General features: G+C 43.4%; 1 protein-coding gene across 7 annotated transcripts in view; it reads left to right on the top strand.

Moving 5' to 3' along the window:
• The window catches only part of PDE4D (phosphodiesterase 4D), a 666,530-nt gene that overhangs the window by 359,016 nt on the left and 288,417 nt on the right, over positions 1-19,097 (top strand). Inside the window, exon 1 of one of the 7 annotated variants that reach the window (XM_044446045.1) lies at positions 16,811-16,949. The exons of the other annotated variants lie outside the window; for them this stretch is intronic. The gene's annotated coding sequence lies outside the window, so the exon portion shown is untranslated. Of the gene's footprint in view, positions 1-16,810; positions 16,950-19,097 lie in introns of those variants that run through there. 7 annotated transcript variants of the gene reach the window in all.

Genomic DNA, 19,097 nt, shown 5'->3' with positions numbered 1-19,097 from the left:
TGTGTTTAGGATTACAGCCACTGTTTCCTTATTAAACATTAAACATTTATTTTGTAGTAAAGCCAGATGTGTTATGTGGAGATTGAACCTTCCATTGACAAGAAGGAGATGCCTTCTTTCCTTTTCTGCTAAGATGTCTCAGGTGCCAGTACTGGGGACTTGTAGAAAATATGCCCACTTTCCTCAGTGTTTTCTATTACTCCTTCTCAACCTTGCACATTTCTGTTGTACCCACACATCCATTCCCTGCATGCCTAAATGCTGGACCTGCTTTCTACTGCACTGGCTGCTTTTTCTTCCCAAGCTTGGCCATGGCCAGGAAATAAGCTGGGCCAAGATTGAATCCATGAACAATTGAGGATGATGGAGGCATCTTTGTGCAAAGTATGCAAAGTTATGTAATTCTTCGTTTGCAATGCCTGCAAGTCACACATGCAGAAGCAGAAATCTGCACTGCAAGTACATGGCCTCATGGACTTGCTTGAGCTCAGTTCCTGCCAGATGCCCATATGAACACTCCGTGTGAGACCAAAGTATGGCAGAGAGAAAGATGGCCAGAGATTGTGCATGGTCTGGTCTGGACATGTGAAGGCAAGTGGAGATAGGCAGATAAAGAACAGGTCAGCCCATATCTAAAGAAAAATTGTTAAGAAAGGAGCCAGGCAAGAGTAAGCCACTCTGCAGGCAAGTTGGGACCCTACTGAACCATTGCCACTCATGGTTTCTGCATAATCCGTAGGTACAATGTCATCTTCTGGTCATTTAGATGGTGGTGTTGCAGTGCAGCAGAAGGCAGGCCAAAGGCCCCTTTGCTGTGGCATTTCAGAGAGTACGGAACATGGGCCCTGCTGCTAGACGCAGCCGTGTCAGACCCTTTGTTCCTGACAATCCCCCAGAACTGCCATGGCAGCAGTTATTGAAAGTAGTTGGGAGTCCAACCCGTCTGGACATCAGCAGCTTGGGAAAGGCTAGCCTTGGCCATACCCAACAATCTCCTCATTCCTCAATGATCTTCTTCTTGAGGAACTCTGAAGAACCCCAGAATTGCTTATAACACAAAAAGAAAAGCATTAGGAAGTCAAAAAGTCATCAGAAAAGTCAAAGAAAAGTCATCAGACCAGATGTTTAGCTCATTGATTTTTTTATCTCTTTTGGGGTCTCTTTTTTAACATTCACATTAGTTTATATGCTTCTTCTACATTCTCTGAACCAGGTAGAGTGCAAAAGACAACATTGCATAGAAGAAATCTGTTGGCAGCAGACTGCAGGTGTGACAAGCCTTGAGTAGCCCTCGGCCTCGGATCACCATGTGCCAAATGACTGATAATTGCTTGCGTCGCAAGGGCACTGTGAATCTTAATGTAACAAGTCCTTGTTAAGGACTTTGAACTGAACAATTACGCATAAGTTATGTGGATTACTTTATCTGTATTGCTATGCCAATAAGTAGTTGGTCGTAATAGTACTCTAACTAATTTTCCATTATTCCAGAGTTCTTTTTTCTTTCAGCTAAACAATGGGTTTGCTTATCGAAATGACCTTAGACCTTCAGTTCTTACTGCGTGTTTCCTTTTACTGCTCTGTTTCTCCTCACACACACGCACACACACATTTATGATAGCATCTTGAGAAAAAAAAACCTGAACAGTTTTCTCTGTGTATAGTAGTGCTGCTGGGGAGAATGGCTGGATTTATGGTCTATAGGTGGCCATCAGCCAACATTACAGTCAGGGAAGCAGGGACTGGGCCATGTGGGCATACATGGGAACCTAAAACAAGCCTCTTCTGGGATTGAAAAGGCTCCCCAAGGCCCTCTGTTAGTTTTTTCCCGCAACAAACACAAGACATGTGGCACATTTGGAATGTTCAGCCGTGGTCTGCAACTCAATGATAGAGCCCAACCTTTGCATTCAAGAGGTACTGAGGCCAGAGAGATGCATTGCTGGGGAGAGGCAACAGGGTTGGGCTCAGTGGACTAGCAAGAGGTTTGCAGCTTCTCACATTCCCATGATGGATGTGCTTCCACACAACTTGTCTAGAGCACCTTTTCTGAGTGGAGAGGCGGCATAAGCATCCCTTTCTGCTTCTTTTAACTCTCATCCCCTAGGCAGAAGTGGGCAATTCACAGCATTAGGGCTGCATGTGGCCCTTCTACTTCCATGTGACTTAAAGTTTGATTCAAAAGGTCTCTGCAACTGATCAGTTCTGACCTCTGGCAAGGAGAAGCTTCCCTCCCATCCTGGCAACTGCTCGGGGGCTGGAAGGCAAGGCAGCGAAGGTGCCAGAGAGAGAGACAGGTGGGAGAGGTGACCACCACTGACTTCAGCATCATCCCAACAGATTGCCACTATAGGAAGGAAAGTCCTTCCACCTTTCCTAGGCCCTTCTGCCCACCCCAGCTAATCTCTGCCAAAGCTTCAAAAGACCACATAATCCACACAGCGCTGGTATTGCAGATAGCTATTCTGTCAGCAACAAGAAAGGATGAATGTCAGTGTTGGTGTTTCTCAGCTGCTCATTAATGCAATCTGAACTTTGCTTTGTCCCAGACTTGAAGAATTCTTTAAAAATCTTTGTATGAAAATGATACAGTCTTTTCCTAATACTCTGCTATCTTGTATGCAGTTTTGCCTAGTCACTCATTTCTGGATGCAATTTCTTAATATAATGCCTTTAGTAATTTTCATGAATATACATATTTGTAGTATACAGTTTTCCTTAAGATACAAGCATTTGTGCACATTTTTCTAAAGTGGAGGATGCCATTGCAAAATGTAGAGAAGTGTGATTTCTGAGAATAACTGAATTTTGGTTTGTGTGTTGGTTTGAAAGGGCAAAATTAGGTAGGCTCATATTAAACAGAACAAATTTATCATCCATCACATGTCAGACTGTACGCATAAAGACACTCCAATTGCTTTATTTGAAGCAGTCCTTCTACCACTAATGAGACTGCTTCAGAAATAAGTGAATTGAGGATTGCAACATTGGTGTGATTAGCATTAGTGTGCCCGCTGGTTTCTTTCCTTACATCTTCTTGTTTAAGCCAGGAATATAGTTCTTTTTGGTTTCTTCATTTGTTTTCATTTATAGAGCAATGAATTTGATTTTTCTTAAAGCAAGCTGCCACTCATTCTTTCTGAGATTTATTGCTTTGGGGAATGTTTGCTATTCCATTCACGGCTGGACAAAATAGTCATCCAATCACAGCTTTCAGGATTAATGATTTTCAACTGGTCTTCAAACTGTAGAGCATGAACCATGCACAGACACAAACTGCTGATGTGCAAATTCCTGAAGAGTTAGTTCCCATCACTCTTGTCCTTTTCTTTCCCCCGAAATGAGATTGCATCTCATTTATGAAATTATATTGAAGAGAAAAGTGCTGGTTAAGATGAAAAGTAGCTGCAGGTTGTTTGATCCAAGTAGATGGTAGGAGTTGGATGAGCAACTGTTCGCTATTTCTGGTTTGGTTTGGGGTTTTTGCTGCATCCTTTTAGCTGTATTGATACTCCAATAACATCCAACGCTGAGAGTGGGAATATGCCCTGCTGAAGACTAGGCATCCCATGTGGCACAGCTGTCATTACTGCTTGAAGAAAACAATTATTTTGCTGAGTGCTGGGGAAAGTGGGTTATTCGCCTTGCTGGCTGGGGAGGATGGAAGTTGTAATCAGCACTTCTGAAGGACACAAGATTGGAAAGGCTGATATAGACTGTAGGATTTGATCATTTTTGTTAACACTGTTACCAATCAGAACTAAACAAACAGCATTACTTTGCAGAGGCCTTGATGATTCATTCATTCATTTATTTATTTCATCCCACCGAAGGTTCTCTGGGCAGTTTACAAATGCTGAAAACAGCATATAATACAACTGAACAGCCAAACATTTATTAAATAAATAAACTTATTTAAAGTTCTTGTAGCCCACCCTTCACAATGTCTGAGGGTGGCAACACAGTGAAACAAATAAATATAAATATAACAAAATACAAATTATAAATTAAATAAATTAAATTTACCAAAAACTTGTTTGAACAAAAAAGTTTTCACCTGCCTTCTAAAGCAGGCACCAGCTGTATGTCTCTGGGGAGTGAATTCCAAAGTCTGCTGGAAATGCCCCCCTCCTAGTCTTTCCCCTTAGATCCTCCTCTGAACTCCAGTGAGAGCGAAGTGGAAGGTAGGAATATATGGAGAGAGGTGCTCCTTCAGGAACCTTGGTCATCGCCATGGTTGCCATCTTATTTCCTTCTCGGGGTTTATCTTCCATGTGGCCCCTCATGCCCAGAGCAGCCTCTCTTTCTCCACTTCACTACTGGTCTGTCTAGAGTTCATCTGAGAGACTCAAGCTGATTGTGTACATGTGCAAGCACATGTCTGTTGTGATAGTTGTCCTCTGCGACTTATAGTCAACCCTTGTTCCCTTCAACTTTGGGGTGAATTTTATTCCCTTGACTGTTGCCTGCATCACATAATATGTCAGACTTTTCTTTCTGAGCTCGCTGCTTGTAAACGGTGTTATTGTTTCCACTGTGCTTCCATATTGTTTCCACTTTTCCTGTTCTTCTTGCCCTTCCTTCATTGGCAACTCTCTCACCAAAGGTCAACTGTGGTTCATGTGCCTCAATTTTCATCAGCCGGTTTGTCTTGGAGCTCCCTCTGCTGTTCGATGCTTCATTCTCTAAGCAAGAGAGAGCCCAACCAAGCCCTCCATACTGGTAGTTCTCTGGATCAGAGGCAGTTAGCCTCACGCCTTCAGCTGTTTTGGACAATGAGATTCATATTCCCTGATATCCCTAGCAATACTGGCTGTGGCTGTTTAAAGTTAATTGAAATGTGTGCAGCGTGTGTACTGTCTGTCTGTTTTTCTGTTACGTGTAATAGTGTGTTTTCACTGTTTCTGTCTCTGTAAAACAGAGAAAGCTTCAGCTATTGGACAGTGTTGAAATATAATAAATGAACTGCATGAAATTCAGTGATGAGAATTGCACTCCAGATGTTCTGGGCCACACTAGATTGTCCTCTGTAGCTCTAATACTGATCATAGCAAAGGGAAGGAGGGGAGGAATGAGCAGTGTTGAGTTGTGCTGCCAGTTTATTTATTTATTTATTTATTAGATTTCTATCCTGCCTTCCGTCCTTCCCTCCGTCCTTCCTTCCTTTGAAGAACTCAAAGCAGTGTACCTCATTGTCATGCTGCTGCTCTCAGTCTTATATGCACAACAGCAGCTCTGTGAGGTAGGCTGGGCTGGGGGTCTGTGATTGGTCCAGTTGGCTCCATGGCTGAGTGGGGACTAGAATCCAGGTTGCCCAAGTCCCAGACCTGCACTCTTGACCACTGCACCACGCTGGCTCTCAGTTGCCTGAACAGGGAAGATAGGATGGGAAGGAAGGGCAGTACAGAAGAAGCTACAAAAGTCCAGATGAAATGTGACCTCCAGAATATGGTTTGGGTTTTTAGCAGCAGTTAACAGGAATGAAGACGGGGCAGTTCTTGAAGAACCACGTTTCCTTTCCTATGTGGGAAATTCTCTTAGGCACAGCTCCTCCAGGGCAAGGAAGAGGGTCAGTTGGACAGACCTTTTCTCTGACCGCAAGGGAGGGCAATGGTTATGAGTGAAACCCTCAGTTGTTCCTACTCAAAGCTAAATTATTCCCACATACACTGCTGGTGTGTGAGATCAGATGTAGCAGCCAAGTGACTGCAGATGTATATATGAAGGAGACCAAAGCTGATTCCAAACTTTCTTTCTATGGAACTAAAGAAATCAACACTGTTTCCAGGAATGCCAGAAAAGTGTTGAGAGAGAAGCTTGCCCCTTCTCAATGCATTTGCACTAATGGGTGGTTAACACACTGGGATTCCCTGAGGAATAAAGATAGTAGATGGACAGACTCCGGATTAGATGGCATTGCCAACAGGAAGGTGTTGGCAGCAGCCACAGGAGCAAATTAGAATACGCAGGGAGAGGGGTGGAAGAGGAGCCCTGGGATTGATAAGTCCCATGGAGCATTATAGAGAATGCATCCTCGAGGGAGACAGAAACAAATGACCTCCATTATTACATCTGTATGCTGCTGTTTTTCTGCTTTCAAGTAACTCAAGGCAGCTTACATGGTTCTCTTCCCTTCCCTTTATCCTCTGAACAACCCTGTGTGGTAGAGTGGACTGACAGTCAGTGACTGGTCCAAAGTCACCCAGTGAGCTTCGTGGCCAAGAGGTGGCAGGAACCTGGATCTCCTGAGTTCCAGTCCAACGTACTAACGTTTTCACCATGCTGGCTTTGGTCAGAGGTATATAGGGAAATACAGGAAAGAATCGTGTCTAGAAGTAACAATATAAACATGAATTGTGTAATCAGTGGAGCCAGTTAGCAAAGGATATGAACAGACGGTAGATCTTCAGATGTTTTGAACTTGAACTCCCAGCATGGCCAGTGGTCAGAAATGCTGGGAGTTGATGTGTAAAACACCTGAAGAGCATTATGCTCAGCACAGTACACATCACACTTTCAAAAGAAATGAAGGTAACAGGAAGGCAACAGAAGAGATAGTAAAGATGACCGAAGAGGGTGCTGCCTTAGCTTTCACTTGCAGGGCAATTTCCTCAACAGGGTACTTTCAGATATTTACCTATGCATTCCAATTTACCATGTCAAAGTTTCTAATACTACTGGATAAAGGCTTTAGTATTTAAAGACCCCAGTCTGGACAGTATATGGTGCTTGGATAGCCCACTCCCAAAGATATATGAATAGTTTGTGTTCAGCAATTTATAAGCAATCTTTTTGCAAACACTGATGGCAATCAAAATGGCCTCTCAGTGGATTTTCTTCTCAAAAAAAATTCTCCCTATTTATTTTTTTTAAAAAATGGGCCTGTTGTTATGAAATATTTGATTTTATATTTGATTTTATATTTTTTCTAACTGCCTAATGATTTTGCTGTGAATATTGTTGCTATCCAGTGCACGCCTACAGAAAAAAGGATACTGCAAGCGGCTAGTCAAGCAGGGGTAGGCGGAAGAAAAACAATTTCCTGTGCCTCTCTCAGCAACTAGTGCTAATAATGCTGCTGGAGCATATGCCGGAATGAATATTGTCACCAAAGCAAATTCAAGGTTAGGCAGGTGGCTGTTTTCTGCTACTGTTACTGTAATATCACATTTGAACTCCGCCAAGATGCTCTCCTGATTTTGCAAGCCTTGTTTTCTTTGACGTTCAGTTCATCTCAACCTCATGCAAGCCCTTGCCAAGTTACAAGAGAACTGGAAGGAGGCCAAGAACAAAGCAGATATGCAGTAGCTGAGCAGTGGAGGGGTGTTTCCAGGCAAGTCTTTTATCATATAATGGCCTTGTCTTATTCACGGAACGTTGCTCAGGGTCCCCAGAAAACATCATCCATCTTGGAGCCCTCCCTTATTTTCCCACTTCTTGCATTCACATCTTCTTTTTCCTTTTCACATTAAATAGTCCATTGATAAGGAAAAGATGGGATAATTGTACCATTTTTAATTGTCTTGCTAGATGTTTTCTGCTTGCAAAAGGTGGGATGCATTTTATTTGCTGAGTGAAGATGGATGTCCTTCAAGGCCTTCGCTGGCAGGATCTAGTGTAGTAGTTGGCAAGGTGGTGCTGCTGGGCTTCAACTTCCATTATCCTTTACCACTGGACAAGCTGGATGGGGATAATGGGAGTTGTAACAAGACCAATATGTCTGGAGGGCATCAGGCTGCCCTACCTCTGATCTAGTGTGTTGAGCTTCAGTGGATGTTTTGAGCTCCCACCACTCAGGCACGTGCTTCCTGAGTGGTGGCAGGCTGAGAATGGCAGTGCTGGCAATACATCCTGGTGGATGCATCAACCAGGCCTTACTCTGAAACTGTGAAGCTTAAAATAAGACTAGACATCTGTTGGCTCTCCAGCTGCTTTGGCCTACAATTCTCACCATCACTCACCATTTGTTCTGCTGGCCAGGGCTGATGGGAGTTATAGGTCAAAACATCTGGAGGACTTTAAGTCATCCGCCCCCACAGCAGAAGAAAAAGGTTTACAAAAGCTAAAGGGTAAGTATGCACACATCCTGTCACTGAATGCAGTGAGGCTTACATCTGAGTAAACAATCATAAGATTGTACTCTAAACAACATAATAATAGAAAATCTTCCTGAATTCCATAGTCATATTTTAGACTCAAAACACAATTCAAAACATATGATAAAGTTAAATAAGAGACATGAATGTAGGGAGATAAATGGTTGCCAAACAATTGTCTAAGAAAATACCATTTTGAGACAGGACAATTGATTGGAAAATGGAGGGAAGCTGCCTCAGGCGTGGAAAGGCACAGGAAAAAGACACAAGCGCAAGTAAAAATAGAAAATATTTCCCAAAGTGTGTTACAATAGATTGACTGATGAAGGCCATTTGTGCGTCAACAGCAGTTTAAAGTATGTGATCATGCAATAATACAGAGGACACAAAAAACACCTCTGTGTGTAAAATATTGTTCTGCAATACAATACGAAATAAAAAAATAAAGTTGGGTGGTATACTGAGTTTAGGCAATGTCAACTTACTGGCAGGTCACAGATCATTATGCAGCTAGAAGTCTGAGGCCAGACTTGTGCCTACAGCCCAAAGAGATGAAGAACAGCGAGGCAGGGACCAGTCCATGTTAGGTATGGCACCCCTTCACTGACACATCGGCTGCTGAGGGGGTAAAGCTTGATGCTGCCTCAAGAAGGAGCCTGCTGGGTCAAGCCTTTCTGTTCACACAGTGGCCAATCAGCTGCCACTTGGAAGCCCACAGGTAGGATGCAGAGCAATAGCATCATCATATGTGTCTTTCCTAAATCATCAAGGATGCTGCTTTCTCATGGGACATTGAGGGAATGAACACATCTGGAACAACCCCATCATAGGATTTGCTTTCCTGCCGTTTCTCTATTGTTGATTTGGGCAATTAGGTTGTGAGCTTCATTTTTCCATCTCCTGGCTCTTCAGGCCTTTGAGGGCAGGAATGGGCAGGAAGTAAGTCTATAGATGTTTTGGACTTCGACTCTTGGAAGATCCTGCCAGTACGACCAATGGCCAAGAATGCTGAGAGCCAAAGACCCAAACATCTGGAGATCTACTTTCTGTCCACCTCTGTCTTAGAGTTCTTGAGTTTCAACTCTTTCTTGGCTGTGCATATGAACTCTGGACTAAATATTATTAAGATGAAGTTCCACAGGCTTTACTGTAATAAGTAGTTGTTTTAATGTACCTGAAAGGTGCCATTGTCCCTGTCTCTGAACTGATTCTAATTGTCTGAAGCAACTGAATGAGGATGCGTATTTATTGACATCTAGGAACTCAACCAGCCCATTTAGTGGGATTCAATGAGGTCTGTGTTGCAATTATGCAGCTAGACATGATTGGCCACGTGTATGTTTCCTCCAGATAGTGATTAACCTTTGTTGGATTTCATTGATTATTTTAGACCATCTCTGTATACCGTTTGTATTTTTGTTTAGTTACCAGCAACTCAGATGACCATATACATGTTAAGTCTCAGGTTCTTGTTTTCTTTCTCTAAACCAGTGCCCTCCCAGCATCTGTTGGACTACGTCTCCCATCATCCTCAACCAAAATGGCTATTGTAGTTCAACACATCTGGAGGGCACCAAGTTGGAGAAGGCTGCTCTGAATGGGTAATGGGTAAACTGCAGCTGTATAGGAATGTATTTTTTAAATGTAAAGTTTCATATTCTGAAGAAACTGCACATTCCAGAGGGCTTCTACCTGCCAAGGTTTCAGAATTAGGGGCACATAAATGTTGTTTCAGTTTAAAAACTTAAATTCTGTGTTCATGTCAGAGTAGCCAATTCCATCTAATGCAGTCGATAAAGTAACTACACATTACAGCTAATACAAATACCACACTTGATTGATGAATTAGGCTTGCAGAGGTGGTGGATATTGCATTTCAGTGTGCATAACTGGATGTCTCTCCATTTAAATAGTTGGAGGTGAGTAAAGTGTAAAGCTGATAAGTTGGAGTGTAAAGTAAAGTGTAAAGTTGGAGTTGCAAGTGTAAAGCTGATGTGTGACTTAAAATGGAAGAACATTCATGGGGCTTTCTCTTGGTGGAATATTTTATGTGTGTGTGGGGGGGGAGGGGGTGTGTTGTGGACAGACTTCCCATGACTCTGGTCCGGGCCAGTCATATCACCACCAAGGTCTCTCTAATGCACATACTTTATGTATTTATTTAACTTCTGTTTCATGCTGTTAGAGCAAAGGACTCTCTGAGCAACTTACAGGAAAACAAATGAGATCAAAATTAATAGCAAAATAGAAACATCAAATAACAATAAAACAAAAGTAGCAAGAATAAAACAAAAATTAACATAAATGCATAGCAGTATAAATAATAATGCACAATAAGAACATATAGTACCAATATACAATAACAATATACAATAAAATATATGCAACATTGAGACTAGGTGTGAATAGGTTAAAATAGTATGTTAAAACAATGAACAATGTAAAAGTATATTCCTTTACAATTGAACAGTATAAAATCAGTAATTTAAACATCTGGAGAAGAGAGATATTTTTGCCTGGTGCCAAAAGATTGTAATGAAGGCTCCAGGGGAACTGCTCTTGGGAGGCTGTTTCATAGAGAGGGTGCAACCAGTGAGAAGACCCCTCTTGGAGGATGGCTCTTTCAGAAGGGCCATCTTTCAGGAGAGCCAGTGTGATGTAGTGGTTAAGAGCATGGGATTGGGACTCAGTGGATCGGGGTTCTAGTCCCCGCTCAGCCATGGAGCCAACTGGGTGGCTTTGGGCCAGTCACAGCCTCTCAGCTCAACCTACCTCACAGGGTTGTTGTTGTGGGGATAAGATGGAGGAGGAGAATGTAAGCTACCTTGAGCCCTTTGTAGAAAAAAGGCAGGATATAAATCTCAATATATATATGGATCTCCTTATCCGATCTTAGGGACAGGGTATTTATTTATTTATTTATTAAAAAATTTCTATGCTGCCCCATTTGCCGAAGCCTCGGGGCGGCTTACAAAACATCAGTTAAAATATAAAACACTAAAAATATAAAACACATTAACATTATAAAAAATAAGTCGCCCTGGCCGAAGAATTAAGCAAATAATATTAGCAATTAAAATGACGTTTGAATAAAAAGGTCTTTGGCTGGTGCCGAAAAACAAATAATGACGGTGCCAGGTGGACCTCTCTGGGGAGCACATTCCATAGATTGGGCGCCACCGCTGAGAAAGCCCTCCTCCGAGTACCTACCCTCCTAATTTCCTTCACGGAGGGTTCCCGGAGAAGGACCTCTCCCGCAGATCTCAGGGGGTGGGCGGGCGTGTATGGACGTAAGCGCTCCTTCAGGTAACCAGGACCCAAGCCGTTTAGGGCTTTATAGGTCATCACCAACACCTTGAATTGGGCCCGGCTTCAATGGGAAGCCAGTGAAGCTGATGGAGCACTGGAGTCATGTGAACATAACGCCCAGTCCCCGTCAGCAACCTGGCAGCTCTATTTTGAACCAATTGAAGTATCCGAACCGTCTTCAAGGGTAGCCCCACGTAGAGCGTGTTACAGAAGTCAAGGCGGGAAGTCACCAAAGCGTGTGTCACTGTCGCCAGGCAGTCGTACTCCAGGTAGGGGCGCAGCTGATGGATCAGCCGAAGCTGAAAGAAAGCGCTCCTCGCCACCGCTGTCACCTGAGCTTCAAGTGAAAGCTCTGGGTCGAGGAGCACTCCCAAGCTGTGGACCTTGTCCCTAAGAGGGAGTGCAACCCCATTCAGGACAAGGTCCAATTCACCCTCTCCGAAGCCCAGTCCGCCAACCAGCAGGACCTCTGTACATATGAGAGCAGCAGTCCTTCAGTTATCCTGGTCCCAAGCCATGTAGGGCTTTACGTGTTAGAACAAGCACCTTAAATTGGGTGCAGAACTCAACTGATAGCCAGTGCAGATGATATAATCTTGGGGTAATACGGGTGTGTGGATTTGCTCACACCAGCAGTAATGCTGCCCTATTGTGTACCAGCTGAATTTCTGGACCATCTTCAAGGGCAGCCCCATATAGAGCACATTACAGTAGCCCAATCAAGAGGTTACCAGAGCATGTGTGAAGCTGGTGCTTGGAAGCCCCACCTCTGGGATGACATCTGGAAGTGGCTGCAGGTGGGATGCTCTCTTGCTCAGCCTCTCTGCCACTTGCCCACTCCTCCTCTTTTCCTCTTGGTCTCGCGCTCTCCTGGCAGTAGTCCCTGCCACAGGTGGCTCTGGGTGGAGGTCAAGTCGGGTTGAGGTTGTAGGCGGAAACACAGGGAGACAGTGGAGCTGCAATGGTGCAGGCAAACAGGCACGGTGCTGGGCAGCCTGTGTGGGCAGCAAGGAAGGAAGCAGCCTTCCTCTGCAAAGCCACAGAGCTTGGCTGGCCTAGCTCAGTCCTGGCACAGGTCTCCAGCGTTGCAGACAGGAGGCCACTACCTGAAAGATGCCGGGAATTACACCTGTGGCCTTTGCTCTGTGGCTGAGCTGTGCTCTACCCTCCTGTCCTCTGAGGCAGTGTGTTGTTCTTCTTTGGGAAAGATTTCATTTCTCAGTGGGTGAATTTGCTTCTGTTGCGAGTTTTCAAGCAAGAGGTGCTGACGACAGCAAGGGGTGCCAGATAGAATGACCGTTGGGCCTGGGGAGTATAGGTGCAGTGTTGGACTGGCCACCCTGGATAGCCACCATCTTGAGGAGGAGGAAGAGGAGGAAGTGCAGGTGAATGGTGGGGGTGGTGGAGCGGGTGATGAAGGACTGTGTGCAGACCACCTTACACCACTGGGTGCTATTGGATTGTGCTTTCATTGGTTGCTGGAAGACTGCATAGGCACCATATGACCTTCTCCTCTCCTCCATAGCCACAGCCTGGGATTGGTCAATAAAGGGTAGCATCTAACACGGGCAGTCTGCTGGCACCAGTGACATTATGCTGCTGGAAGCAACCGCTAACACAACAAGAAGGCAGTGCAGCCCTGGAGACTGGAGCTTCCAAAGTAAGACCAGCCAGTGCTGCTCCTTTGGGGAGCTCCTGTGGGATGCCCTATTCCAGAAGCACTAGTTTGAGCTTGTTTCCAGTTGCACTATCAAGAATGTGCTAGTGGTCGTTCTCTTGAGCACCAAGGGCAGTACTGGATACTACCCAATAAATAGATATCCATCCTCAGCCACTCCTATTTTTCTGTCTCCGTGGCCTCGAGTTTCAGGGTTGCATTTAAACATGCCCTGCTCCATTATCTTATACATCTTTCTCTTGAGAAGTTTGCCAGGGTATGCAATTTTTGGCCCTTTCCCCTAAGCATATTTCTGTGAAAGAAGGCTTTTTCCTAATCACTGGTGCATGAAAAAAACTGTTAGATCTGAAATGCTGCATTGTGCTGAGAAAGTAGCATAAAGCATGTTCTTGGAGCCAGTGCACAAAATCACATACAGACACGTTTGACCTGAGAGAGACATCCGCTGTGGACTTATTGAAAGGACTCAGGTAAACCACCACCACTCAACCTCAGTTTGCAAAAATAAGCAGGGTCTACTCACGGGGCTGTTGTGTTAACAGATTCATGAGGACTATACACCAGTCTGCTATATAACTTGTAATTAGCAAACACTGTGTCCCTTGTCAAATGTGATGTTATCCCTGATGCAGTCTGAGCTCAAGCTCAAAGTATACCAATGCATTTGTTTTTTATACCCACACCATAAAGTTTCCTTTAGCGGGCACATTTATTTATTTAATGACTCAATTATATCCTACCTTTCAACCAATAAAACAATGACTGAGCTAAGGGAAAAGGCACTCTCTCAAATATCCTTCGGAGCTGCCTACGCTAATAGCAATACTTTAAACCTGACTCAGGGGCAAGTAGGCTGCCTGTGCAGTTCTCTCAGGAAAGGGGTAGGCTGAAAGGGGGCAGCTCCTGGCAACAGCTCTGGAAAACTAGCTGCCAGGCTGAATGGCAATCTGAATGGCAGCCCCATGCACAGCATGTTGCACTAATCCAGTCTCCAGGGTACTGGCACGTGCACAGCTGTGGCCAAGCTGCCCCTGTCCAGGGGAGGCAACAGGTGGCATGCTGGTCGAAGCGCGTAGAAGGCACTCTGAGCTGCTGTGACCATTTGGGCCTCCAGTGACCAAGAAGTTTCCACCAGTGGCCCCAGGCTAGGAACCCGATCATTCAGACGGAGTATAACCCCATAACGTAATTCATTACACAACAGGGTACTCCAGTATCACCTCTATAAGCTCAGGGGTCTGCCTTTCATCAATCTTCTTGAATATTTTGGCATCTGTGTATATAAACAGAAGGCTGAAACTGTCTATTGCTTAATCAGTGAGAGTTGCAATGACGCAGGATAGTGACGTCTATTCATTGTGATACCAGGAGGGGGGGTTGTTTATTATTTTGGAGCAAGACTTTGCTGCCAGTGCAATTGGCAAAGGCTGTAGAGTGTAATGGAAACTGAACCTGCCGAACTTTTCAAAACAGCCCCTTCCTGATTAATGTTATTCCATTCCGTGTTTGCTTTCACTTCAGGACACTTTGCAGAGCCACACCATAGCAAATTGTGAACGATGTGTGAAATTGTGTGTTCTTGTTGTTGTTTTTCTGTTAAGGGATAAATTCTGTAAAGCACAGATGAAATATAAACCAGGGAGGGAGAGAAAGGCTGGTGTTTGCTTTGTTTCACAAATATATCACTCTGAAATATGGACACGGAGTGTAGGATTGTGAAGCAATGGAAAAGACGTCCGAGTCCCTGACAAAAATATGGTGCATGAAATGTTTTATGTATAAATACATGCATTATTAACAGGTTTGCTTTTTTATGGTTCAGTAGCGTTAGGTCACCTTACCTCCTGCCTAGTATAATGATACCTGATGAAAAGATACATCTCATTTTAGATATATTTTGGGAGTGGAATGGCAATCAACATGGAAGGGTCTTCAATTTCTGGGTTAGCCCAGAATATTCCAAAATTACACGAGAGAGAGAGAGAGAGAGAGAGAGAGAGAGAATTAGAATATATCTGTGTGCACACACAAGTGTGCAAGAGACAGTCATGTTGGATCTTTTGATAATGTCATTGGCTCATTTTTAATGGTGGTATGTGCATTCCCCACTTTTTCTTTTTTATGGAAGTGGACACCCTATAGTTCCTTAAAGTTGTTGACATCCCCTCTTTCACCTACAGTCATCCTGCAATCACCATCTTGCAATATTTGATGTTGCAAATGTATTTCTTAATTTATCCCATTTCTATACTGTTTATAACAGCAAAAACATAAAACATGACATAAAATACACTATAAAAACAGAAACATTTAAAAACTGTAGTATAAAATAGAAATAAAACCTAGCAGCAGTACAAAGATCTAAAATACAATAAAGGATTTGAAACAACAGAGACTGAAAGACTAAAGGTCCAGGGAAAATTTCTGGGAAAATAAATTTTCCCTAGCAGCAGGAAGAATACAGTGTAGTTGTCAGGGAGAGCCTTTTGTCTCTAGGAAGGCTTTCTACAAACCAGGTGCCACAGCAAAAAGCTCTCCTTCTTTGTAGCCACCCACCTCACTTTCTTTGGTAGGGATCCTGCACAAGGACTACTGAGGACAATCTTAGGGTGTGGGCATGTATATATGGGAGGAGACGGTCCTTCAGGTAACCTGGCCCCAAGTCTCTGAATGGTAATATCAGCATATTGAACTGGGACCAGACATGTACTGGCAGCCAGTGCCGATGCTAAACAACTAGCCAGATACAAGCTAGAGTTTGTCATCACCCCTTGGCTTGTAGTTCATAGCAGCTGACATGAGCCACAAATGGGACAGACAGAGGAGGGGAATTTGGCTTTCAGGTGTTCTTCAGTATAGGAAACTGCAGGTAAGCCCTAATCTGGTTAATCCAAGCCTCCTTGAATCACACAACGAAATGCTGTGGGGCGCCAGTGGGTTGGTGATGGTGGTGGCAATGGGGGCAATGAACTGTTCTGCCAAAAGCTCTTTCTGCTCTCAGTGTGAGCACAGGCAGCAGCATCTTTTACCTTTCTTCCTTGCCTTCACGGAACTCAGACCCTGTGGCCTTGCACCTACCTCAGCCTGTTGGTACTTGTGACCCATGTGACTTTGCCAAAGCCGTTATGACACCACGTCTGATTTAAGGATGCTATGGACGTATCAACAAAATTGGATTGGATGACAGTGAGGGCAAATGAGGCTGAGGACAATGAGGAGGACAACTGTGCTGAGCAGCGGTTGCAGCCTGTGGAACAAAAGCCGCATCAAAGCAATGCAAGCCAAACGTGTGTTTGGTCATATCATGTTGTATTCTGTTACCGCTCATTTTTATGCTGCTTTTTGGCCAAAAGAGTGCTAAGGCAGCACACACAAGTTAATCATAGTGATACTTATTCTATATAAAGCACTAATATGTATACAGAAATTAAGAAGTCACTGGCTGCAGACTCACGATCATTAAGAAGGCAGGAAGAAAAGGAGGGGAGTTGGAGGAAAAAGGGATATTGCCTGCTTCTAAAACAAATACAGTGTTTTAGACATTCAGTACAGCATGAGTCCTGAAAGCTGCACATTTGTTGCATCCAGAAAGGAAGCAGAAGAGGGTTGCTTTTGGCAATGCTTTCTCCAGGCCCTGCTGCCCTTACCTCTTGGGCTGATGTGGTCTGGGCAGTCCCTCAAGGAGAGGTTGGTCTTCTATAAAGGAAGAGACACGTGCATTTTGCAAACTGCTTTCGCTCTGCTTTGGCTTTGCTTCAGTTTCAAAACAGATGACAGCTATTCAAGCTATTCAAGCTGCCAGTTCTTCGGATCACAAGACCCCGAAGCAGGCAGAACCACAGGAGCTGTGAAGTTGCCCACCTATGGTTAGTACCTGGATAGGAGACTGAAGAGGCAAGCATACAGGTTGCCTGGTCACAGTCTTCCCCTTTCTAGTATTATCTTGCTGCTTATATAACAGTATTGATTCCAGATTTCTATGTATAAATTTACATATGCTCCAGTTAGGTAACTCTGTGTTCCCTTTTTTCATGATTTCTCCTTTTTGGCAATGCATCCTGGCCAGTTTAGAGATAGCTGGAGAACTTGTTGTTTAAATGTCAGGGAGGAAAACAAAACCCTTCTGCACATGCCTGCTTACTTTCTCAAGAAATCTCAGGCAATATCTTTAAATTAAGACCGTAGATACATGTTTCTAAATGAAAAATAAACTGTTGCCTATTAGGACAATGAAATGTCTATAGTCAATGAAAATAAACTTTTGCTTCTGTCAGATCAGGCCTGCTGAATAGCTAACCCAAAGTTTAATCATTTTTTTAAAGTCGCCAGGCTTGTAAGAAATCCCCTGCGTAATAGTGCCAGCATTCCTGGAATGCAATTGGCTCAGCAGAAATGAAAATAATAGGAAGAAAGGTATTACAATGCCCTTGAATAGCTTGATCTTGGCCATGCCACTATGATTGATGATGAGCATTAGCAAGCTATGCTTTGCAAATGCATGCTCTGTATTGGCCAATCCATCACCAAGAGAGGATGCGCTAACATAGATAGTAATGCAGACACAAAAGTTTCTTTCTAAAGCTCAGAATAGAATTACTCAGGCTGCTATATTTTTAGGCTAGGAATGGATAAAAACATTGGATACATACTTTAGCTTTATTAGATTAAGGTTGTTTCTATCGATATTTCTTGTATTTGTATTCTACTTTTTGTACCCAAAATGGTGCTCAGGGATTGCTGTAAAACAGTCTGGGTTCACACAACACAATCACCCACCATGACATGCCTCCCATGATGAGTTGTTGTGTGATGCAAACCCAGTCATTAAGTGCCAGGTGAACTATAGCCTACAATCTTAAGAGTTTGTTTTGCTTATTTGCAGGCTGATGGCTACATCAACTTGTAGCCATCCAAATATTTTGTCCTATAACTCCCATCATCCCTCACAGCTGAATCTGCTGTTAGGCGTGATGGGAGTTGTAAGCCAACATGTCTGAAGAGCCATAAGTTGCCCAACCTTGCACAGTTTTTCTTAAACTTTGTTTATTTAGCCCATTTCTTTATACTGCTTGAACATCAAAAAGATAATATATTCAGATTAGCTAAATAAAATAAACAATTGCTAAAAGCCATGCATGTAGAGCCATGAAGGAAGGCAAAACATTGTTCTTTATCTTTTCTTCATTGTTCTTTTCTTCATTTTTGATGTGTAGGCTAGGTAAGGTGAGGCACAGACAGATATCTTTGCAGTCAGGATTGCCAAGCCCTAGATATTTTATTTCCTCTCTCAGTATTTTTTTTGCATCTGATTCCATATTGGGCACCTTGTTGAATAAACCAGGTATTTTAAAGCAGAGTGTTGGTTCAGTGGGTCTCCACCTGCTAACTTTCTTAAATCCTCATAGTTCCACACCTAACTTACCAGTTGGGGCAACCAATTGTCAATATGGCTCCTTGACTTCTTATACCACGTTAACCTTACTGGAAAAACCCTTCCATAGTACCATATGCTACTTTTATAAATTGAGTTTCAAATTTTGAATATGCCTATCTAGCTATGTTCAGCTGCTAATGATACCAGAACAGCTGGTACCATTCTGCATTCTGTCTTCTTGCAGTTCCCAATCTGACCTCTGAATTTAGACATGGGCAGTTCTTACATCTAGCTGCAGTTTGTCCCCAGTCCTTCAGGCATGAAGTTACTGTGTGTTCTGTGTCTCTGAGATACCAAACTGCACTATGGTACTTGTTGGAATCATTGAGAATTCACACTCAGCTTGTTTTAAATGGATGCTTGTAATAGGTGGCCATTGGTTTGAGATGCATTTTGATTTGCTGAATAACTGAGTAAGATTTAGAGACAGGGCTTCAGATAAACAAGGGGAGAGTCCTATGTATGTTTAGACAGTAAAATTCCTGCAATTCTTAGTATAACTGGAGTTGTGGGAATATTTCTTGTCTAAGCATGCATAGTTGTGGCTTAACATTGTGTCTTAACAGCATGGTTCGCCAGG

This window comes from Varanus komodoensis, unplaced genomic scaffold (assembly GCF_004798865.1).
Source record: "Varanus komodoensis strain SLA01 unplaced genomic scaffold, ASM479886v1 scaffold5, whole genome shotgun sequence".
In the NCBI taxonomy this organism is placed as follows: domain Eukaryota; kingdom Metazoa; phylum Chordata; class Lepidosauria; order Squamata; family Varanidae; genus Varanus; species Varanus komodoensis.
The sequence above is the reverse complement of the archived record's forward strand: the minus strand, read 5'-3'. Positions and strand labels throughout refer to the sequence as shown.